Below are 25,248 nucleotides of genomic sequence, written 5' to 3' on the forward strand. Positions count from 1 at the left end.
CAACTGGGGGACTGGGTAATGAAAGAAGTCATACCACCGCCAACAAAACTCCGCCCAACTTGGGAGGGTCCATACAGAATTGTGGAGGTCGTTAGCCCAGGCACCTTCTACTTGATGGACAAGGATGGCGTCACAACGACCCACCCCTGGAATACCGAGCACCTTCGGTATTACTATAAATAGTCATACCGCTACCCAAGAGCATCTTGACTTAGCTAAATTTTTGTTCAATATTTAGCTAAGGGAAGCTACGCAACGGGTACGACCCCGCTTTTGTAAATGCTGTTCAGACAACTATCAATGAAACGAGGAATTATTCAAACCATTGTTACCAAGTCTAGCACTGGGGGCAACTGGCAACACCAATCAGCGGACTACGTCGGCTACATTGTGCACTTGGACCAATTTTAATTCCTTTAATGTTTCATTCATGGCCAAAAGCGAAATTGTCAAGATCCCCAGCGGTGCACACATCATCACAAACACAAAAAAAAATATATATAATACAGAGTATAGGAGCTTCAGTTCCAAAATTTCATTCATATTCCGAACAGAATTACATAGAATATTTATGCCTCAACGGCTACAAAAGTTTACTACTGCTTTCAGGGGTTGGCGGGGTTGGCGAGGTCAGCTCCGCTACCTTCAGCATCTCCACTAGCGGCCTGCGGTGGATGTGAGCGGCTCGTCTGGTCAGACCCTCGGGCTGTGGGACTGGGGGTCTCTATTGTGCCATCCGCCCGGGTATGGGCCGCCAAGAACCCAGTGCGTGACACCTCAGACTGAGTAGGTGTCCGCTGGGAGTCGCCCTCTGGGAATCCGCCACTCTCCCCGCTACCCCAGCGGGCTCCTTCAACATGACCAGGGGGTAGCGGCGGCAGTAGTGGGAGCGGCACTTACTGATGGCCGAGCTTCCTTTGATGGCTGCACGACCGGCATCAACGCTTTTGCCCAGTCGATGGCGCCCTTCTGCTCCAGCATCTCCACATTGGCTAGGGCTCCCACCTTCGCTGCTTCGGTCAGTGCTGTCTTGTACTCCGCCGACTGCTTGTATGATTCAACAGCGGCCGCAGCGGCACGGCCCCCTCAGCCTCCAAGCGAGCGACTTCACCCTCTAGCCGCTTGATCTCAGCCTGTTTGGCGGCGGACTTCCGCTGAAGGATCTCAACTTTCATCTCCTTAGTGGCCACCGGATCCCGCAGCAGGGACATGTCTTGCTTCAGCTTGGCGAACCGTTCGTTCTGCTCCAGGTGCCGCTCAATGGCAACATTCAGCTTGCCCCGGGCGTCTGCAGCATCGCAGTTGGCCTTTGTCAAGCGTCGCTCGACATCAGCCAGCTTTTCCTGGGCCTTCCCCAAGTCCCTTTGTAGATCGGCCACTTCCTCCCTCAGTTCCCGCTCAACCAGGGGCTGTTTGGACGCCGCCTGGAACATCTCATGGAGCCCAACGGCGACGTGCCCAAAGGCTGTGGTAAAGGGCGATTCGCTGACGGGGGTCGACCGTACAATCCCCTCCAAGCCGCCGAACCCCAGCCGCTTGCAGAGGTGATACAGGAACTCCCGTTCACCGTCGTTCAAGAACTCAGTGTAAGCGGCAAATGAGTCCAGGCCGCTCGTACCTGCCGCTTTAGCCACGTCAGCAGAAGCCTCGGGAGGGGCATGCCTTGGCTTCTTCGGCTGCTCGCGGGCCCCGGTGACCTCCACCTCTTCCTCCTCCCCACTCGAGTCGGGTTGATGGCGTTTTCGCTGAAGGGTCCGCGTGCCTCCAGCAACGGCAGTCCTCGCACCCCCCGTCGGCGGCTCCAACCCAGCTATGGTTACACCCTCCGTCGGGGGCACCGTTTTCTTCGATACCCCGCGCCGTATCACCGGCGCTCTCTCCTTCCGCGGGGCCGCCTCACTCACCGCGCCGGTCCCCTTCTGAACAGCGGGCAGCCCGTCACCACCAAGATGAGAGTGGTGCGGCATGGGCAGCACCACGGGAGCCTCTGACGGGCTCAATGCAAGAGTATCGGGGTCCACCGCCGTTTTCTGCTCCGCCAGCCCGGAAGCATACATGGCCTCCAGGAAGTTGTCTATTTCTGCGTGGTCTATTGCTTTCTTGAAAGCGTCGCGGCTGGCCTTGTTTCCCGGAGGAGTCTTTACAAAATTTTTAACGGAAAGCCAGTCAGTATGAGGCAACGTCACAAAACGTGCCATACAGCAGAAAGTACTTACCAATGGCACGCGTCAGTTGTTGAGCTACCAGCAGCTCCCACCTGGTAAGGAGACGGAAGTCCAGTAAGTTGCGATTCCGCCAACAACCCCTGATGCGCGCTACGCGGCAGTCTTCCTCACGAGTCAGATTGTACCGGAACCCCGCTGCACAAAACAAGTCACTATCAACACAAAAAGAAAAAAACAGAAACCCCGCCAGTCGTGTTCAGCGGAAACGACAAACAACCTCGGATGGGCTGGAACTCCGACTTAATTCTAAACGTCGGCTCCCCCTCGTTAGACCCCGCTTGATACTCCCATCCCGCTGTGGCAATGCAGAAGGAACCCCGCCAATACGACATTGAGTCCCTCAGGTTCTCGATCAGCTTGGGCGTTCCTTGGCGACGGCTGAGATTTACTTGGCCTCTACAACCTTGGCGCTTTACGTATACCAGTTCGTAGAAGTAAAGCACCTCCGCCACAGTCGGTCCTTCGCACCCAGACAACCGCCACAGCGAGTTTAGCGCCAACAACAACCGCCATATGTTGGGGCACACCTGCCCAAAGGCGATGCCGAACTCGCACACCAGGATCTGTAGGTTGGGCACCAGCGGGAATGTCACTCCCTCGCGGAAAATAGCCTCGTGCACCGAGGCGTGGCCTGCTGGCAGGATTGAAGCTTTCTCCTCTACAGTCGGTGGGAGCAGCTTCACCACGTCGGGCAACCGGAACACCCGATTCAGCCGGTTGACGGCAACAGCGGTCATCCTGCCTCCCGCTTCGTCAACAGGGGTGCCGTCCTCTAACACCCACGCTGACTCGGTATCTTCCCCCTCTACGCCTCCCCCGCAGGCGGAACCGCTGGCGGTACTATTACTTTCTAGCCGCTCTTCATGCAAAGTGTGGGTAGCGGCAGCCTCCCCCACCCTAGAACTCTCCGGACGCGATGCACAACCCACAACTTCGTCCCACGGAATGATCTGCAGCGGCTCGACCTCTAACGGTTCTGGCAGTGAGGTTCCTGCACGGGCAGACGGACGCAACGAGTTAATAAAATTCCTATCCGTCGCGCTGAACGACAATTCCGAGCCGGAATCCTCACTGCTCGAAATCTCTATGACGTCGGCCATCCCCAAACCCTAAAACCCAAATCAGTTAGCTCACACAGGATCTAACTTATCCCTACATCAGTCAGTGGCCAAGAACATCAAGAACACTCAAACCCAGAAAATACCAAAACAAGAACAAACGCACCCAAACCCAGATTTGACCATCTAGAAAATTCCTAACAACCCTAATTCTGTCAAATACAACCCTCCCTCAAACCCACTCTCACACCCGCATAGCACATCGACAAAGGACATCACAAAAACACCCAAAACCCAGAAATCCACCAAAGCAGACACCCAATGAAACAGGGATAGGGGCCAGAATACCAACCTTAACAATGGAGTCTCTGACAGCAGTGTGCACACTAGTCTTCGAGGCCGGAGGTCGTCGGTTCTTCCACGTACGAAAACTCGGCAGTATCACCTCACCTTTCTTCTCCGATCTCAGAGGCAGAATGATTGAAGACGACGAAAGCACAGTTCAAAGTTTAGAGCAGTGTCAAAAATGCTACCTTCCCCCCCTTTTATGTCAACGTCAAACAATCCTACGCCGTCCGTTAAAAAACGACATCAAATGTCAGCCGTACACGCTTCCCACAACTGCAGTTACTCTTTGGATTAACCGAGGCGGCGCCTCGGTTACGAAATCCATTATTACTCGACATTAATGGCTAGGAGACGGCTAGGCTGAGGATGCACGCCTCCGCACGCTAACCCTTTAGGGGTTCGCCACGTGTGCACCACCATCAGACGAAGCGTCTAATGGAAGCCACAACTTTAGGGGAGGAAGGCGCCAATAGTATCGAAGTCCGCTGAGCGAAATCCCGCTAGCGGAACTTCTCACTTGTTATCTTCCAAGTATCGAAGTCCGCTGAGCGAAATCCTGCTAGCGGAACTTCTCGTTATCTTCCAAGTATCGAAGTCGTCTAAGCGAAATCCCGCTAGCGGAACTTCTCGTTATCTTCCAAGTATCGGAGTCCGCTGAGCGAAACCTCGCCAGTGGAACTTCTCACTTAACCTGTCGAAATCTACTATGTTGATCCTCGATAAAAAACTTCCACTTGTCGGTTTGCAAGAGGCACCCTCCGCTATGCGCGGCACTGCCGGCAGAACCCCCTCCATCTTGCAAACCTTATGCATTACTGAGCGCAACGCCGCTCATTAAACCACCGCCAAACACGTCTGCGCGACGCTGTTTCCTGCTGCATCCAGCGGGGGGTATCCGCCAGCGGCGAATCCCGAGGCTACGCCTCACTCTGACAAAGACCGCCACGCGGCGTTACGGTCAGATCGTCCCTACTGGACACGGGAACTTGTCAACCGTCTACGACGACCCTGATCAGGTACGTTGACCCCCGTCACCTGGGTACTAAGATTGGGCTCGCTACCCAACACCCTCTGCTCCGCGCAGCTTCCCCTCAACAAACAATTCTCCGACCATCTGGAGGTCTGTCTTGGCTAGGGAGTGGGGGACTCCCTGATGGGCCTGGCAGGGGCCTACCCGAAAGGGTATAAAGCGTTCACTCAGTAAATCCATGGTTGACAACGCATTGACGCTAATTATGCTGTTGCAAGTCTAGCGGAAGTAACGCTTCACACAGCCGATCAACTCCCCAAACAAGATTGCCCTCCTTGACTGGGGACTTGGGGGACTTGTACCTACATGTGCCAGAACGAGCATAATTAGCTATAATGAGCCACCCTCATGGTACCGCCAGAGGTACCGACTCCCACCAAGGAGGTAACCCATGGAAGCACGGCCAGGCGGGCTACTGTTCGAACCCCGGACCGCCCTCAGATCACCGCTGACGCGCCGCCACGCGCGGCGTCAAAACAGCATCAGAAGCTCCAGATGCTGGGAAATGAAGCACAGTAGTCCCACATCGGAAACAAGGAGAAGATCAACCTCTTCCTCACCTATAAAGGTTCTCTCCTCTCTCCTCATTAATTACGCAATTACTACTCATTTATTATTATGTTGCCCATATACAGTGACTGACTTAGGCATCGGAGAAGTGAAGACCGCCCCGCGCGGTCTCCCTCTGACGCCCTGTCTCTTGTGTTACAGCAAGCGGAAGTCATCCAATCTTCGTAGTAGCGGTCCGCCCACCGGACCCGCGTTAACAAGGATCCGGCTACCGCCGGATCTGAGCATTAACAAGGTGGATTGTGAAACTATTGACTCGAGTATATGTGCTCTTTGGGATGTCCTTGTTACATCTAGTACCCTAAAGTCATCTGACTTGGGAGCTGCTAGCATAATACTCGTTACATGGGTCGTAGTCATCTTGAGCAAAAATGTTACTTTGTGTGAAAGCCAAAAAAAAAAAATTCAAAATCATGCCCACACGGTGTTATAAGGGGAATAAAGATTATGTGCTTTAAATTGTTTCGTATGTGAGTTTTGTTTTTCAAGTTTCCACAAATATTACATACCCCATCTTGAGATATGTTCACTCTTCACAACAAGAGCTATAGAATACTCGATCACCCTCTATCTTACCTTGAGATTGTCGGAATCAATTCACGTGTGTGAACTTATTTTGTTGCACTCTTGTTTATGGTTAAGTGGTATTGCTCTTGTTGGAAAAGCTATGTGAATTAAATCTGTTCTTAGCATTTGGATACAACCCATTCATTGTGTGTTTGCATTTCATTCTTGCATCTCTCATCACACTTAGGGGGAGTATTAATACTTGGACTATCTTCCTCTGATTGATTCAACTTGGGCTAGTGTCTACTGTGCACTATCTATTTGTGATCCTCCTTCTACATCGCTTCCACTGTGTAAGTTACCTTTGTCATTCCTATTCAAAAAGGGGGAGAAATTAGATGTGTGACCATGATAACGTCATTCTATCTCATGCAATTTACCAATGTGTGATAAATGTTTCAGGAATGAATGAATGAAGAGTTGTGATGTTTCTCAAGTACTTGTTGAGGGGGAGTTTACATACGGTATAACAGTTTTGTATAGGAATGCCAAAGGGGGAGATTGTTGGTATAAGTTGTTTTATTGGCATTCCCATACAAACTGATATGTTGTTTTAAAGATGCTGTTAAGGGAAAGTATCTTTTGGTTTCAATGTTTATTTAGAAAAGGTATTCCCGTGGCTTTTAAGGTGATGTAGTGTAATCCTAAGTTTTCTAGGACTTGATATTTTATTTGGTCAATATTCAATCACCAAGATCTTTTCCTATTAGGAGTCTATTAGGGTTGGTGTTGCTTCTACACATATATAGAGGATGCAAACTGCACAGGCAGCCAACGAAGTGATGCAAGGATAATTGAGAGTCTTGCTTGAGATTGTATAGTGATAAGACTCCTAAACACTTGTTCCTTGTTTAAGTGTGATAGGTCAGTTGCTCATGTGCATGGAGTTGCTTGTGATCTGAAGAGTTGCTGTGAAGCAAGAAAAGAAAAAGTCAAAGAACAATCAAGTGAAGAAGGAGTTCGAGATTGAAGACAAATTGCATATTAGTTTTGTCTATTCATTGTAGCCGCACTAGTGCTATTTGAAGTTGTAAAGAACATATCCTTCTTCATAGGTCAATTATTTTTATTTTGGGTTCTCAAGAGTAAGAGCCTCGCAGTGTTTTTAATCTCATATTTGTGGTTTTCACTACGTAAACAAAATCTGGTGTGTTGTTTGTTAACTTTGGTTTTTGCTGCCCAGTAAGGATTGATCCGTGCACTGCAATCCCCGTTTTCTAGAAAACACATTCTGTCTTTATATTTTCATAAAATTTCTCCATTGTTGTAAATATTATTATTTATATGGCTGTCCACGTAAATACTCATTAGTTATGTATTTTGATGCAAACCCTACCTCTATATAAAGGAGGCTAATGAGACTGAATGAGAATACTTCTACTTCCTCCCTACTATGCTCTCTCCATATTCTCTCTACTTTATAACACGTTATCAGCACGCTCTGCTATTATTTTTTGAAAACTCTATGATGATCTACGAGTTTATGGTGCAACGTTGTTGCTATTAACTATAACTTATGATCTATGAGTTTATTCATGATCTATGTCATTTATGCATATCAGTTTATTTCTTAAGGTGTCATCGATTCCTGCTTTATTTCATGATCTATGATCTATGCTTTAATCTTATATATAATCATTACAGTGCCATCAATTCCTGCTTTATATACTGATATACATATGTTCTTTTTCTCATATATGAGTATAATTGCTGAAAGTTTTGGTTGATCACGCAAATAGAATCATACCCGTTTTTCTTTCTAACAATCTCAATTTTTTTTGTCAATAATCATGCCTCTCTCCTTTATTTTTGGTTTTGCAACCAAAACCCAACGTATTATCCCATAAGGTGCAATAGAGGCATTAGTTTTTACTTGTCTATTTAATAGTATTTTCTGGGATTTTTTTTGTCAGTATACACTCATAAGATTTTTTGTGTGTTTCTCTCAATTGTCGTTAGGCATCAATCCTGATTGTCATATATTTCATGATTACAAGTATTAGTATATGCCTTATGTTGTCATCTGCACATATATTTATGAATTGATTAATATGAGAAGCAATCTTGACGTGATGAGAGTGATGACCACTATTTATGTTGATTCAATTTATGGCAGGATCAGTAACTCCTAAAGGCGGATCAATATTTTTTGATATCTAGGTTATACAATCCTACGATTATGTATATAAGTATGCTCAAAAGGTAAGGACGTATGATATGATTTTATTTCTCACAGACGGATTTCAATGACCATTGTAAATTCAATGCGATCACAATATTTTCTTTATATGATTACACGAGGGCCTGAAGTTCCTCAAAGATTGTGTAGTGGAAAAATTGCGATATGAAGTCTCATAAATTTATACAATTACGAGGGCCAGAAGATCCTTAGAGTTATATAATTGGGTATATGAACTCACATTTTTTTTTTATCCCCAATAATTATAAGAGGGCCGGAAGTTCCTCAAAATGTTTGGATATTGGGGTTCCATCCTCCGCACGACAATGCAAATTTGAAGTTCAATTTTGAATGTAAAGCTAGAAGCTACGTTCTCCACAAGATAAAATTATGTTCTTGTGTGATTAGAGGAGAAAAAAAATTATCATTTTGTGAAGTGAAGCAGACCAGAAGTTCTGTGTATTTTCTTCATTAATGGAACCAGAAGTTTCCACAATTAATTTTATTGCATAGTTTATCTATTTATTTTTCTTCCCTGCAATTTTTGTATTTTGTTATGTACTTTCATTACAGTACTTATCTTTTAAATTATTTTTTTTGTTACTCATACGGACCAGCAGTCCTATACCTCAAACATATGAATTTTGAGTGTAATATTTTTGAACCAGATGTTCAAAATTTCATAGTAGAACCTGAAGTTCTAACAGTAAAACTCAAACCCGAAGTTTTGAGTATAAAATATAAATTAGTTAAAAGTGAACTTGAAGCTTCACTTTAGTCACCTTGAGCCTGAAGTTTCGAGCATCAAATTTATTTGAACCCGAAGTTCAAATTACGAAATTTTAGAATTTGCAGTTCATTAAAAAAAAAAAAAAAATATTCGAACCTGAAGCTTCGATTACACATACAATTCATTCATAGTTTATTTGACTTTATGTCAACTCGAACTAGAAGTTTTGAGTAAATTTTCATATGTCGATTGATACATTCTTCTTTATGCCTGCTGAAAGCATTCCACCTTAGAACCTGAAGTTCGAATTGTGCAAACTCGAGCCATAAGTTTCGAGTGGATATGTGGACAATTTATAGAAGAGTTTTAATCTCGGTCAACCCCAAACCTGAAGTTTTGAAGGGATTTTATTGACACCAATTTAAAAGTAAGCAGATATTTGACCGTTGGTTTATGACGAATGAGTATGAGTATACCCCAAATTTGTGATCGTGGATTTTGTAATTAAAAGAGATCAGAACCTGTAGTTCCTTGATCCTTAATTACATGAGGACTTGAAGTTCCTCAATGATCAAACTAACTAGATGACCATCTAAAGTCCTTCACTCATAAGTTAAGGTCATGAAGTTTGAACTCGACGTTTCGAGTATATTATTTTGGCTAGAAATTCAAAATGCATTTGATGTTAATCTACATCAAACAACAACACAATAATTAAACGTCATGTTTTACCTGTATAACACGGACCAGAAGCTTCGTGTATATCCTATGAGATCCACTGTTCAATTCTTACAAATTTGATTTCTGTCATCTTCAAACTTATGTTTTGAGTGACTTTCAGGCAATGCAATTTTATGCATGGTTATGCTTATGAGGCTAATGTAACAATCATCTCAGATCTTACATATCTGATTGATGGCTCCAGAAGAGCACACATTATTGTCCCTTTGCATTCTGTGCCTCCAATATTACTAGAGATGTATAATCTCCCTGACTCATAGATCTCATTGTATAGTAAGAAAGCCGATTGACATGGCTATACCATGAAATGCCACCAGAAGTGGATCATGGCAAGAGAAAAATTAGGAGTCAATGTAAATATTGTCCTAACATCCACATATGTAAGGAAATTGTAAATTGGGTGTGTGTCGCCTATGGTACACTATATGGTGGATGATTATCAAGCCACTTTCGAAAGGGCACTGGTCAGATTAAATTGCATTGACTAGTAAGAACATTGAGATTCATCTCACATGCCTGATGTCTTTTGCTTACAATAAGCAAAGTTGAAAGCACTATTGTGTTATTCCTCAGATTTATTGTAACCTCTAAGTCCCCATTGAAACTAAATGTTTCTTAATCCGATTATCTAGGAACCTGATATTCCTTAAGAGGTTGTTATAAATTGAAAAAAAATTGAAACCTGACGTTTCTTGGATCTCCAATTATATGAGGGCTTGAAGTCCCTCCTCTTTATGACTACACAAATATATACGTGACAGTGAACTTGAGGTCCTCCACGTAATAAAGTTACTATTTTATTATGGATTGTAGACTTTAACTCGAAATTTTCGAGTATATCATTTTGCCCAGTAGTTCAAAATGAAGTTGGTCCATTCCAATTATCAGTATTTCACAATTAATGTTTACTGAAGCTAAGGTAACAACCATATCAAGAGTTGTAGATCTTGATCTATGGCTCCAAATGAGTTACTATCATGTTACCGAATGTGAAATATTGTTGCATTATTTGCTTATTATATGGTTGGAGAAGACTTTATGCCATCGGATATATACTGTATCGAATTTTCTCCAGTAAATTAAGGCATATGATGTCATGAACCTGAAGTTCCTTGAACCAAATACACTATTTTGGCATGACCGGTTACTTCATCTTTTGTCTACCATGTTGCATGGAATCACTTACAAGTTTGATGATTGCTAATCTTACTCACAAGCAAATTGTTTATTTACATATTTGCAAGTTGTCACTTTAATGAGACAATCCTCCTGCAATGAGGGGGAGAAATATTGTTCCTGAAGAACGATATGAATTGGTGTGAGATATTTATCCACCGTCTCATTTTGACTTTGAGAAATATCAAAATTAGTGAATTGATAAAAGAAAGTGACAAAATTATATGCTAAATGCAAAGGCATCTGCTTGGGTTAAAGTCCTTGAGACCAACCATATTAATACAAACAATGTAGACTCCATTTGATTTGTAGGATGCAAATGTATCCAATTGACATGGTTCTCCTGAAGAGAATGTCATTAAACAATATCACAGCTCCTAATATGGCTACACATACAGAGGGTGTAAGTACGCCATTCGGAAATGATGTCTTAGTGATACAATAATAAATCAATATGGTTGATGCTAATAGACAAAACATTTTTGACCTAAAACTTGGTTTGGGTTCGCCACCAGCCAATGAACACCTTCACTCCAAAGAAAGTGATAGATTTTTGAATGCATCTTTTGAGCATGGTCATAATAAGACATTCTTCCAGCCGTTAGGGGGAGGAAAGACTACTGTCATTTGAATAACGGCGTGAATTTGTGTGGATTGTATCCACCAGGTCTAAAGTTTTAAATTCCCAAAACAAAGAAGATTATACAAACCCTATAATGCTCTATATGAGATTATAATTAAAAAGATCCACATTCGTTACATAATTCATCTATGAGAGATGATTGTCCTAGAAGCGACAATGTATGCCCCAGAAGTTGCATGGGTACCCAATATCAATAAGCTTATTATAGCTAATGCATGCATATAAGAATGTGTGGGATCTATGATTGTTGATCATCGATTATAATTTACATTTGGTAGCTACCAAAAATCTTTAAGGGCTGTATGGACGCTATACCACGTTTCACCATAAATGTCGACAAAGTATATTATTGGCCAAATTGGAAAGAGGCAATTCCAATGAAATTCAATATTTGAAACGTGATGAAATACTTGGACCTCTAACCCTACAAGTTACAAAAGGGTATTTATCAAATGTGAAGATAAATCACTATGACACAATGTCTATTTATAGAGACATGAGATTATGAATATCTTCCCTTATATGAATGACAATTTTCTATAAGTACAGTGTTACATATAGCTGTTATATTGACGAGAGATTTATGGCACTTTGTCATCGTATATTGTGAAGACACATTGCTAAAAGCAAAGTGTCATAATAAGTGTATTTCTTATCAAATCCTCAAGGGATTCAAATACATGAATGATTCAAATGCAAGTCCATGAAAGGTTGAAAGAGCCTGAAGCTCACTCATGGAATCAAAGAGTCTAAAGCTAGCTCATATGTACTCATTTCGTTCTAGTCAACGAGATCTAAATTGCCTTAATTGAGTACTATGACGAGACTACTATCAAATTCGAATTATGATTATAATGTTGCAACATATTCTAACTTTCGCAAAGTTATGAATTATTTAGAGCTCTTGAAGAGCTTATATGAGACATATCAATACACAAAGATATTGATTTGTATGGCTAGGCATGCCATAATGATTTTCAATGTTTTAAGCTATACAAAGTTAAATGTGTCAATTTCTTTATATTGTTTAGCTATTACTCAGTGAATGAATTTGAGCATATGAGATTGTTTCTAACCTTATTATATGAGGTAAGACTTATTGAAAATCGTCTAGGTTTGTTGGTATTGCTTAAACTTTGCAGGTATGAAAATTTGTGATGAGCCCCTATATGCAAAGCACACATGGTCTCACTTCAGTGATAGACACATCAAACCACTATACATAGTACATGTAACTTATCGCATACATAATTAAGGCTTGCAACAATCAGGAGAAGATTCTCATCAGGGGGAGCATCCAGAAGCATGCTACCTAGGACATATGCGCGTTGTGCTCTTTTTGTCCTTCGACCAGGGTTATTTTTGTCCCACTGGGTTTTTGTTACCTGGCAAGGTTTTTTAAAGAGGCAACAATAAGCGCGTCCAATATCATCATTCATTAGTGGACATCCAAGGGGGAGTGTTGTAAATATTATTATTTATATGGCTGTCCACGTAAATACTCATTAGTTATGTACTTTGATGCAAACCCTACCTCTATATAAAGGAGGCTAATGAGACTGAATGAGAATACTTCTACTTCCTCCCTACTATGCGCTCTCCATATTCTCTCTACTTTATAACATCCATTGTTTTAATAGACATATAAAATTTTACCTTTACAATGAAAAAACTAATTTTAATTTTAATTGTAATCACTATTTCAATGCGAGCTTCGACGTCGACATGCCCGACTTAGATGTCCGAAATGGTAATTATGTTCACAAAAGAGAAAGGCCGACCTACATAAAGTTGCAACTTGTAAGAGGGGTGTCGAAACAAGTCAACATCTCTGCCCAGAATGACCGATTAGTCCTTTAAAAAGTTTGAAGGGAGAAGCCGACGGCCATGGTCCACACGCTCACGCTTGATTAAGAAATAGAGCTACCAGCTGGGTCGATCATATGCAACCCAAGTTGTAACTGCTCAACTACATTTGTCTTTAGATGGTTGCTCAACTACATTTGTTGCAGCAAATGAAAATGGCTTTCCCTGTAAGGCTGCTTCTTTTTCTTTCATCACTCTATCCGGTTCCGATTTCTGTGTTTGCTCGGACTGATGGGAAGGTAGATCCGGGAGATTTTCTCTCTGCAACTGCAGGTAACAGCTCCTCATGGCTTTCTCCTTCTGGTGATTTCGCCTTTGGTTTTCGACAACTTGAAAACAGTGATCTTTTCTTGCTTTCTTTATGGTATGCCAAGATTCCAGACAGAACCATAGTTTGGTATGCAAATCATGGGGATAGTCCTGCAGCTGTAGCTAAAGGTTCACTTGTGAATTTGACTGCTGACAATGGACTAGTGCTTACAAGTCCCCAGGGTGCTCAGCTTTGGAAATCTGAGTCCATTTCTGGAGTTGCCTTCGGGGTCTTGAATGATACAGGCAACTTTGTTCTTCAAGATGACAATTCAGGGAGTTTATGGGAGACCTTCGATAATCTAACTCATACCATTTTACCTGGACAAGATATCGAAAAAGGAGGGAAGCTTTGGTCTCAACAATCCGAGACTAACTTTTCGAAAGGAAGATTCGAGCTACGTATGCAAGATGATGGCAATCTTGTGCTTGTCACCATAAACTTGCCAACTGAGTTTGCCAACGCGCCTTACTATGCAAGTGACACTACCGGTGATTCAAATTCTTCTACTGCTGGTACAAAGCTGGAGTTCAATAGCTCTGGCTACATGTATGTTCTGAGAGAGAACGGCGAGAAACTCACCATCAAAGAAGCAGAGACAGTCTCAGCTAGGAGCTTCTATCTTAGAACAACCCTTAACTTTGATGGGGTTTTTGTTCAATACTCTCACCCGAAAATTTTTACTGGTAATGTAAGCTGGAGTGTTGTTTGGTCAGTGCCAGATAACATATGCACTATGACGATTGATTCAGGTCTGGGTGTATGTGGCTACAACAGTATCTGCACTCTCCGAGATCAGAGGCCAACCTGTGCATGCCCAAAAGGATACTCTTTACTGGATCCTAATGATCTGTATGGGAATTGCAAGCCGGATTTCATACAAGGCTGTGAAGAAGATAAGCTGAGTCCCACAAATGATATATATGAAGTTCAGATGCTGTCCAATACGGATTGGCCATTGTCAGATTTTATGCAGTTAAATCCTTCTACCCCAGAGAGTTGCAATCAATCTTGCTTTGAAGATTGTTTGTGTGCTGTTGCCATTTACAGAGTTGAAACCTGTTGGAAAAAGAAGTTACCTCTTTCAAATGGGAGAGTGGATAGCGGGCTTAATTCACAGGCCTTCATCAAAGTCAGGAAGGGTAATTTAACTCTACCAGTTCCTCAAAGGCCAAATCCGGATGACAAGAAGATGAAGAACCAGACCACTTTAATACGCATGGGATCAGCGCTTCTTGGTACCTCAATCTTTGCTGACTTAATGTTAAGTGCTATAGTTTGTATGGGATTTTTCTTCATTTACCAGAAGAAACATGTGAGGCGTAACCAATTCTCAAAAAAAAAAAAAAAAAAGAAGTGAGGCGTGACCAAAATGTTTCGGACTCTTATTTGCAGTCTTTTTTGCCGTCTTTTACTTATAAAGAGCTTGAAGGAGCAACAGATGGATTTACTGAAGAATTAGGAAGGGGTGCTTTTGGAGTTGTTTACAAAGGAATATTGCCAATTGGTTCTGGTGTCCCAGTGGAAGTGAAGAAGCTAAATTGTGCGGTACAAGAGGGTGAGATTGAGTTCAGGGAGGGTGAGATTGAGTTCAGGGAGGGTGAGATTGAGTTCAGGATGGAAGTGAGCATGCTTGGTCAGACACATCACAAGAATCTGGTTAGACCTGTTGGATATTGTGACGAGGGACAAAAGCGGTTACTAGTATATGAGTTCTTGGGCAATGGCACATTAGCAAACCTTCTTTTTGGGGATACAAAACCCAGTTGGAGAAAAAGGATTGATATTGTTTCTGGAGTTGCCAAAGGACTTCTATACTTGCATGAAGAGTGCAGCACCCAGATCCTCCATTGTGACATTAAGCCTCAGAACATTCTCCTAGATGATTGCTGCAATGCTAAGATAGCTGACTTCGGATTGGCAAAACTTTTAATGATGAATCAGAGCCAGACTTTTACTGCCATAAGAGGAACAAAAGGATATGTTGCACCTGAGTGGTTCCGGAACATGGCAATTACAACCAAAGTCGATGTGTACAGCTTTGGTGTGATGCTGCTAGAGGTCATTTGCTGCAGGAGATCCATCGATATGGAAAATGTTTATGAAGAGAGAGCCATTTTAAGCGAATGGGTCTATGACTGCTACCTCAAAGGACTCTGGGATCCGATTGTTGACAACGAAATGGAGGCCTTGCATGAGAAAACAAAGCTGGAAAGGTTTGTCATGGTTGCTCTTTGGTGTATCCAAGAAGAGCCTTCTCTTCGACCCATTATGAAGAAGGTTGTGCAGATGCTTGAAGGAGTAGTGGAAGTACATGTTCCACCATGTCCATCACCTTACAGCAGAGCAGGCTGAAACCAACTTTGTTTAGCATTGTGATCACTTCAAGATGTAACTTTGTAGCTTCCCTTTTTTCTTAGTGTCTATGGATATGTATTAGTAATAACTAATAAGTCTGTTAGACGCGCATGGTCTTGTTAGAACTTAGAAGCTGTAAGTTATGTACTTATGATCTTGTTGGGAATGATCAAGTCTTTTCAGAACACTCAAATTCCATTATTAGTGGAAACTCTTAATAATGAACCACATAATATCCCAATAAACCTTGACAGCGTATTGGGCAACACTAGCTTTGGTTCTTCATCCAATCATCCTCTAATAATCCTCAAGCCTGAATAGGTTTAATACAGTGTAGAAAGAAGTTACTGTGTGTTTGTATTATTGTTGTGCCTTTTTGGTATTAGTATATGTTCTTGATTTGTTTTACAAATTGGTTTCCAAGTAAAGTTTAGCTGATTTCTTTTTATTTATCATATGCACACAGTAGTATCATGCTCTATTTTTACCTGTGTTTTGTAGGTTAATTCAGTCAATGGTTTCAGTGATACATGAGTTGTGATAAAAGCTGTGTAAAATGGATTTCAACAAAAAAACTATTCACTTACTATATAACTATATTTTATTCTGCAGCTGTATTACCTTAAGCTTAACACAGAGTGGCAGTGGTGTGGTTTCTTTGCTGTTGGTTTTCTTGCAATTAAATCAGGTGAATAGACTATTTGCTATCTAAGTTTAAGAAAATGAAATTCATTACTTTCTTTGATTTGTAATGTGAATAAACAAGTCCAGTTTGATAGATGCTTAATAGATGCCAACAAATGAGTTATATTGTATCTACTCATTCATCACTGTTTCCCCTTCTTTTTTTATGCATCTTTCTCTATTAAAAATTTCATTAATTATTTTTTATGTACTTCGAACTTGAAGACTGTCTGTACTCAACAAGTTGGGGAGACATTTGTGCTCTGAGGTAAATATAATCAGTAACTATTTCAATGCACTCAGTTTATTAACACGATGACCATGTTAACTGAAATAATTTTAGCATGATAAATTTGCATATTAACAGAAATACTGAGAGCGAAGTAGAGATCCATAGCAAGATTTGGATAAGGTTTGGGAGGGATCTTTCAGCAAAAGAAGAGGTGTGGCTTAGTATTGATTTTTATGGATGTTGTATGCTTAGTTGATTGAATATATATATATATATATATATATATATATATATATTGTTGTAAATATTATTATCTATATGGCTGTCCACGTAAATACTCATTAGTTGTGTACTTTGATGTAAACCCTACCTCTATATAAAGGAGGCTAATGAGACTGAATGAAAGATTTCTACTTCCTCCCAACTATTCTCTCCATCTTCTCTCTACTTTATAACACGTTATTAGCACGCTTCGCTCTGCTTTATTTTTATACTCTATGATGATCCATGAGTCATATGGGGTGACATTGTTGCTTGGCCATAACTCTCGATCTATGAGTTTCGATAATCTCTGATAATCTTTTGGTCGATGTTATTTGTAAATCTTATATTGATCGATTAGTATGGTTAGAAGACTCATCATGTTAATTGCGCTACTTCAATTTGTTTATGTTTGGTGGTGATCTTGGTTTCTGTTACGGAATGGGTGTTTTTGATTTGCTAAATTGCTTTGAATTGTTTGTTGGTTCTTATTTTATATATGTGGGGATAAATACTTGGTAGTTATTTGCTTCAAGAAAAAATGTTCGACCCCATGTTTTTCATTGGATTGTGCCTCTCTGCTCTTAGTTTTGCTTCTTCTAAACCAAAACCAACATCTCTGTTTCATGTTTGGTTTCGTCTTTAGCATATAGAAACCTGCATCAATTTATTAATATTGTATTGTGACTCTAGTTTTTCGTTAGAATGTTCTGCACTCTTGTATATATTAACAACATCAGAGCAATTCCATTCCATTTAACATGGGTAGCATACTTGGTCAATTATGTTTTATCAATATCATACGACATATCCGAGTTAGCAGATTCCATCAGTATTATTTCCATCGCTATCTCAAGTTCTCATCAACGGCTTTTCACTTATAAATTGGTAAGCATATAACCTATATATCCAGGTATGTTTCTGTCTATTAATTTGACCATTTGGTTTCAATTTATTAATTTCATGATATATTTCAATTTTATTAATTGAGATTAAACACACGTTTACATCCAGGTGTAAATTTTAGAATCATGGATCGAGACATGAAGTCTCTTGATCTGATAACAAGACGACTCGATCGATGTTTCTCAGAGATTGCGATATGAAGTCTCTCAAATTTATACAATTACGAGGGCCAAAAGATACTCAGAGTTATATAATCGAGTATATGAACTCACATATTTTTTTATCCCCAATAATTATAAGAGGGCCGGAAGTTCCTCAAAATGTTTGGCTATTGGGGTTCCCTCCTCTGCACGACAATGTGCATTTGAAGTTCAATTTTGAATGTAAAGCTAGAAGCTACGTTCTCCACAAGATAAAATTATGTTCTTGTGTGATTAGAGGAGAGAAAAAAATTATCATTTTGTGAAGTGAAGCAGACCAGAAGTTCTGTGTAATTTCTTCATTAATGGAACCAGAAGTTTCCACAGTTAATTTTATTGCATAGTTTATCTATTTATTTTTCTTCCCCACAATTTTTCTATTTTATTGTATATCTTCACTACAGTACATATTTTTTTTGTTACTCATACGGACCAGCAGTCCTATATCTCGAACATATGAATTTTGAGTGTAATATTTTTGAACCAAAAGTTCAAAAATTTCAAAGTAGAACCTGAAGTTCTAATAGTAAAACTCAAACCCGAAGTTTTGAGTATAAAATATAAATTAGTTAAAAGTGAACTTGAAGATTCACTTTAGTCACCTCGAGCCTGAAGTTTCGAGCACTAAATTTATTTGAACCCGAAGTTCAAATTACAAAATCTTAGAACTTGCAGTTCATAGAAAAAAAATATTCGAACTTGAAGCTTCGATTACACATATAATTCATTCATAGTTTATTTGACTTTATGTCAACTCGAACTAGAAGTTTCAAGTAAATTTTTATATGTCGATTGATACATTCTTCTTTATGTCTACTTAAAGCATTCCACCTTAGAACCTGAAGTTCTAACTGTGCAGACTCGAGCCTTAAGTTTCGAGCATATGGACAATTTATTGAACAACTTTAATCTGGGTCAACCTCAAACCTGAAGCTTTGAGGGGATTATTTTGACACCAATTTAAAAGTAAGCAGATTTTTAACCGTTGGTTTATAACGAATGAGTATGAGTATACCCCAAATTTGTGATCGTGAATTTTTGTAATTAAAAGAGATCAGAACCTGTAGTGAGACCTGCAGTTCCTTGATCCTTAATTACATGAGGACCTGAAGTTCCTTAATGATCATACTCACTACATGATCATATAAAATCTCTCATTTATAAGTTATAGTCATGATTGATGCTACTACAAGATGGTCACATGCAAACACCATATTTTAGAACATGCAGTTCTAATTAGTAAAACTCGAACCAGAAGTTACGAGTAAATATATGATGGAAACTTAATGTTTCCCGATTATAACAGGACTAGAAGTTCCTCAACTTGGTATTACATGAAAATGGGCGTACATTCTCTCTTCTTATAATTACATGTGAACCTGAAGTTCACTCCACTCTTAGAACCTGAAGCTTCTAATTGTGTAGACTCGAACTTGAAGTTTCGAGTGGATCAAGAATGAAAAAAGTTCAAGTATGTGTCACCCTCGAACCTAAAGTTTCGAGTAAGTTGTTTTTCAACATGAGATTGTACAAGAATCTGAAGTTCTAAATCCTGAAACATCCCATTTATGAAAAAGTTGTGTCAACAACATAATGCGATCGTGTTCATGGTTTTTAAAGCTCTGGTAATAACAATAATCTCAGGTCTTGTAGATCTGATTGATCGATGACTCTGGAAGAGTTCATGTAGTGGAGTATAGTTGCATTATGCACCTCCAAAAGAGACATATGTTGGAAATGTTTGCCATCATGTATGGGTTGTATCATAAAGCCAATTTTGAAATGGCTAAATCATAACTACAAGAAGTAGAAAAATGGCAAATGAAAAGACCATATAAGTGGTGCCCAAAAATCATGGGAATGTTTTCTACATGTGAGATGGAATTAAGCATTGGACATATGCATGTTTTGCACTCCATACTACGGCACATTTTTATCAAGCCACTCTGGAAGAGAAGTGATCAAAGTAAGCACTGAGATGTTTTCAACATGCTTGATATTCCACCGTGCTATGTTAAGAGTCATGCTATGTTAAGAGTCATCCTTTATTTTTAGGACTTCCACCATATATAATAATATTGAAACATGGTGTTGTGAATTTTGTGATTGAAAGATATTAGAACCTGAAGTTTCTTTATCTTTAGTCACATGAGAACCTGAAGTTTCTCAAAGGTATCGCCAAAAAGATATCGAAACTTGAAGTTTCTTGATTCTTGATTATATGAGAGCTTGCAGTTCTTCAGCAATGTTAATGTGGATCCTCTAAATAAAGTTCATGCTCCTTTTGGAACCTGAAGTTCCGAAAGTTATTTAAACTCGACCCAGAAGCTTTGAGTATAATTAAAGGGTTACAAAAAGCACAACTGTTAACCTCGAACTAAAAGTTTCGAGTAAAATATTGTGACATGAAATTCAAAGATGTCGCCTTGTTAAGAACCTAGAGTTCTAAAATTTATGGATTCCAATGCATCGTTTCCTTCTAAGTAAATTTGGCGAAAGAAAGAAGGAAAAATATGTGCTGCAATGATGCGCATGATCTCTAAAGATCATAAGTAGCTCTCAACATTTATCTTTACCAAGGTAAAGGTAATCTATCCCAGATCCTATAGATCTTTGTGGATAGCTCTAGAAGAGCTCGCATTTATGTTACCAAAATGAGAGATGTCTTTGTGTTTGGTACATTCAGTACTTAAAGTCCGTGGTGTATATTGGAAAAAACTTCCGCTCTCTCATTTGGATTATATTACACAACAATAAGAGGCATATATGGTTATGAACTAGAAGTTCACCAAGCCAAATACATTAATTTGGCATGACCAAATTGGTCATTCATGTTGTGTAAGATTACCAACAAGTTCCAATAAGATTTATTGTCGAGTTCAAATATTATTGTGTTAAACAATAGTGATTGCAAAATTTGCTAATGAGGAATTTTTTCAATGAGCAGTATTGCACATATGATTTGTCATTTCAAAGAGACAATATTCTTGCCGTTAGGGGGATAAAAGAGTGTCTTTAATGAACGGCGTGAATTAATCACTTCTTGTATTAGGCCTCGTACCTGAAGTACAATGGGTAATTAATCATTCATGCCTGAGCATGAATCAGTAAATTTATCATGTCTCAAATTGAGCCTCGTACATAAAGTACGAAGAATTTATTAATCACTACTTCTGAAGTGAATTGGTTTACAAGTGACAAAATCATGTGCTAAATACAATCCTCATACTAGGGATAAAAATTCCCTAAAGCAAAAATATTGTACAAGCAGTCTAGACCACACTCAAATTATGGAAAACGTGTTGGTCCAAATGGCATGATTCTCCTGATAAGACTGCCATACTAAAATGTTAGTGCTCCTAACGAGGCTGCACAAATAAAGCTTGCAAAAGCTATTATAAATGATGTCATGGTTGGACATTTCATCAAATATGTCAATCGCCTGAAGCGTGACATATCTATAGGTTCCAAAGTTGTAACTACTGTGAAGTAGAGGTCATAAAGCCCTATATCACTCTAACGCTCTAGATGAGGTTATGAGTAAAAGATCCACATTCTCTAAATAAGTTCATCTATGCGATATGACTGCCCTGTAAGAGATACAAGTCTATTGAGAAAGGATGAAAGCCCCAGAAGAGGAATGGGTACCCAATATTAATAAGCTATATGGATAGCTAATGCATGCATATGAGAATAGTGGGATCACAAAATGGATGATCATCGATGATTGATATTATCTATAGTAGCTACCAAAATTATCAAGGGCTATGATGACATTAAATCACGTTCTCATACAAAATTTGACATTATTATTGGCCAAATTGGAAAGAGGCAATTCCAATGAATTTGAAACGTGATGAAATACTTGGACCTTTAACCCTACATGGTACAAAAGGGTATTTATCAAAAGTGAAGATAAATCACTATGACACAATGTCTATTTATAGAGACATGAGATTATGAATATCTTTCCCTATACGAATGACAATTTTCTATAAGTACAGTGTTACATATATCTGTTATATTGATGAGAGATTTATGGCACGTTGTCATCGTATATTATGAATATCTTAAAAGACACATTGCTAAAAGCAAAGTGTCATTATAAGGCATTGCTTATCAAATCCTTAAGGGATTCAAATACATGAATGATTCAAATGCAAGTCCATGAAAGGTTGAAAGAGCCTGAAGCTCACTCATGGAATCAAAGAGTCTAAAGCTAGCTCATATGTACTCATTTCGTTCTAGTCAACGAGATCTAAATTGCCTTAATGAGTACTATGAAGAGACTACTATTGAATTCAAATTATGAATATAATGTTGCAACATATTCTAACTTTCGCAAAGTTATGAATAACTTAAAACTCTTGAAGAAGCTTATATGAGACATATCAATACATAAAGATATTGATGTGTATGGCTAGGTATGCCATGATGATTTTTTTTCAATGTTTTAAACTATACAAAGTTAAATGTGTCAATTTCTTTATATTGTTTAGCTATTACTTTGTGTATGAATTTGAGCATATGAGATTATTTCTAACCTTATCATATGAGGTAAGGCTTATTGAAAATCGTCTAGCTTTGTTGGTATTGCTTAACATTTTCAGGTATGAAAATTTGTGATGAGCCCCTATATGCAAAGCACACGTGGTCTCACTTTAGTGATAGACACATCAAACCACTATACATGGTACATGTAGCTTATCGCACACATAATTAAGGCTTGCAACAATTAGGGGGAGATTCTCATCAGGGGGAGCATCCAAAAGCATGTTACCTAGGACATATGCGCGCGCGTTGTGCTCTTTTTGTCTTTCGACCAGGGTTATTTTTATCCCACTGGGTTTTTGTTACCTGGCAAGGTTTTTAACGAGGAAACAGTAAGCGTGTCCAATATCATCATTCATTGGTGGACATCCAAGGGGGAGTGTTGTAAATATTATTATCTATATGGCTGTCCACGTAAATACTCATTAGTTGTGTATTTTGATGTAAACCCTACCTCTATATAAATGAGGCTAATGAGACTGAATGAAAGATTTCTACTTCCTCCCAACTATTCTCTCCATCTTCTCTCTACTTTATAACACAGATATATATATATATATATATATATATCCAAGCATTTTACAATCAGTCTTAGTCAATTGTTTTGCTCCTACAACAGTCCTATTATAAGATTGTGCTTAGTCGCTTTGCTTTCTGTTTCTGAATTGCATACCAATTTGATCTGACTGTGTAATTGAAAAATGTGAATGCTTTCGTTCGTATAATCTATCGTTTAAGGTAATGGTTTGGTTTTTGTTAGCTTGAATTTTGGGTGATAAAAGGAGGGTACCAAATTCGCGCTTTTTATGGATTTGGTGTTGGTTTTGAACTGATTGGGATTTTGGGTTACGTTTTATGTTCTTGAATCAAAGATTATGTTTTGTGGTACCTTGGAAAGGTTTGATCTTTTAGGCATTTGTGTTGTTTCCAGAACTGGGTTTGACTTTTGGTTCACAATTGCATTGGTTTCATTTTGATTGCACAAAAAGTTCATGACACTCTAGAGATAGCTCTTTGCTTTATTTCAGCAACCTTGATTGAAGCTGTAGATTTAGGCTTATCTTTATCTCAGCAAGGGTTTATATGTACCTAAATGAATCACTTTCTTCACATACTAGGCATGGTTTGAAATATTGAAATTTTGGTGGTTCTGTGGCAGGTTGAAACTGAATTTCAACAACAATGGGCAGATGGTAAGGTGGAAGAATGGAAAAATGCGATTCACAATGGTGAACATGTTCAGAATTAGCACTGTTATTCATCTCGACTATTTTAGCACAATGGAAGATAAAAAGCCAAAAGAGGTAATGGTGATATTAGAAGCTTAAAGATAAGTGAATTAATAACTACTTTTAAAAGCTCAAAATCAGTAACATGTTTGAAAGTGATAAGATAATTGATCTCAGCCATAAGAGTTCTGAGCCCACACTTCAATTCAGCGATTTACATATGCATTTGAACTTTTACTCGACTTTCACATTGATCATTATTTATGACATCCAGCAGCAGCTAATTTGAGGGGCAAGCAGCTAATGTGAAGTAGCTGGTTTGGGCAAGCCCTTTTCACAGAAACACGTATACTCTTATTGCTTTGAACCCATTTTGGAAATACAAAAGCCAAGTCTAACCATTTTTAGCTAAAGTAGTTAGGTTCTGATACGCCCAAAATAGGCGCTCAACTTAACCCTGCAAGATGTAGTCGTTAGCAATATAGAGTAAGCAGGGATCGTTGAAGCCGGGGATTGAGGGTAACTTTATAATTCACACAAAAGAAAAACAAACTGAGTTAAACTAACTAAAGCACAAAACAAATAAACAAAATCTGAAACTAAACAAAAACAAAAACGTCAAACACTAGAAAAGAGAGAAAAATATGAAACAGAAGGGGATAGAAAGGAGGATTGCAGCGGCGTTGCAATCCTGGAATACTAAACTGGGGGTTTTGGGTTTTTCACGAAAATAAACAGAAAACAAATTAAAGAAAAACGATTTTGAATTTAGGGTTTTGAAAGATATGGATGAAGATGTTAGGAACTCGGAAATCCACCACCAAAATATGCTTGAGACAAATTTATCATCCTAGTTTCAATTACTAAGTCGTGAAAAAGGTTTCAATCAAGAACAAACCATGAACGCATGCATAAGTTCTTATTACTTCCCTAGATTACTTAAGCAAGATGAACGCACCATTACTAAGCCTTTAGAATAAACAATCAAGGTATAGAACGCTATCCTATCAACAATTTATTCTAAGCATTAATCACATGTGGAAGTTTGATTGAACAAGTATGCAAAACTAGTGTGGAACGCCTACCTAGCATGCAATCATTTTTATTTGGTTTCACCTATTGTCCTATAGGTTTTACTACCATTGAAACAAGCATTATTAACCGTTTAGGAGATTAAAACACCTATTTCTAGCCCCACTCACATGATCATAATATTTTATGTGCGCATTCATAAAACATAAACATGCAAGAGTTATCTGTAAACCAAAACCAAATAAACAATTTCACCACAAAGCAATCACGAAACTAGGAATCAAAATATTGTCAAAAACATATCTTAGGGGCTTCAAACCTCGCCCCTAACAAAAGTAGATTAGCCACACAT

The 25,248-nt window shown here is 39.5% G+C and overlaps 1 pseudogene; it reads left to right on the top strand.

Annotated features, from left to right (window-relative positions):
- Positions 1–13,181: 13,181 nt before the first annotated feature.
- On the top strand, positions 13,182–16,046 carry LOC112186402 (annotated as a pseudogene).
- The last annotated feature ends 9,202 nt before the right edge of the window (positions 16,047–25,248 follow it).

This window comes from Rosa chinensis, chromosome 1, assembly GCF_002994745.2.
Source record: "Rosa chinensis cultivar Old Blush chromosome 1, RchiOBHm-V2, whole genome shotgun sequence".
Taxonomy (NCBI): domain Eukaryota; kingdom Viridiplantae; phylum Streptophyta; class Magnoliopsida; order Rosales; family Rosaceae; genus Rosa; species Rosa chinensis.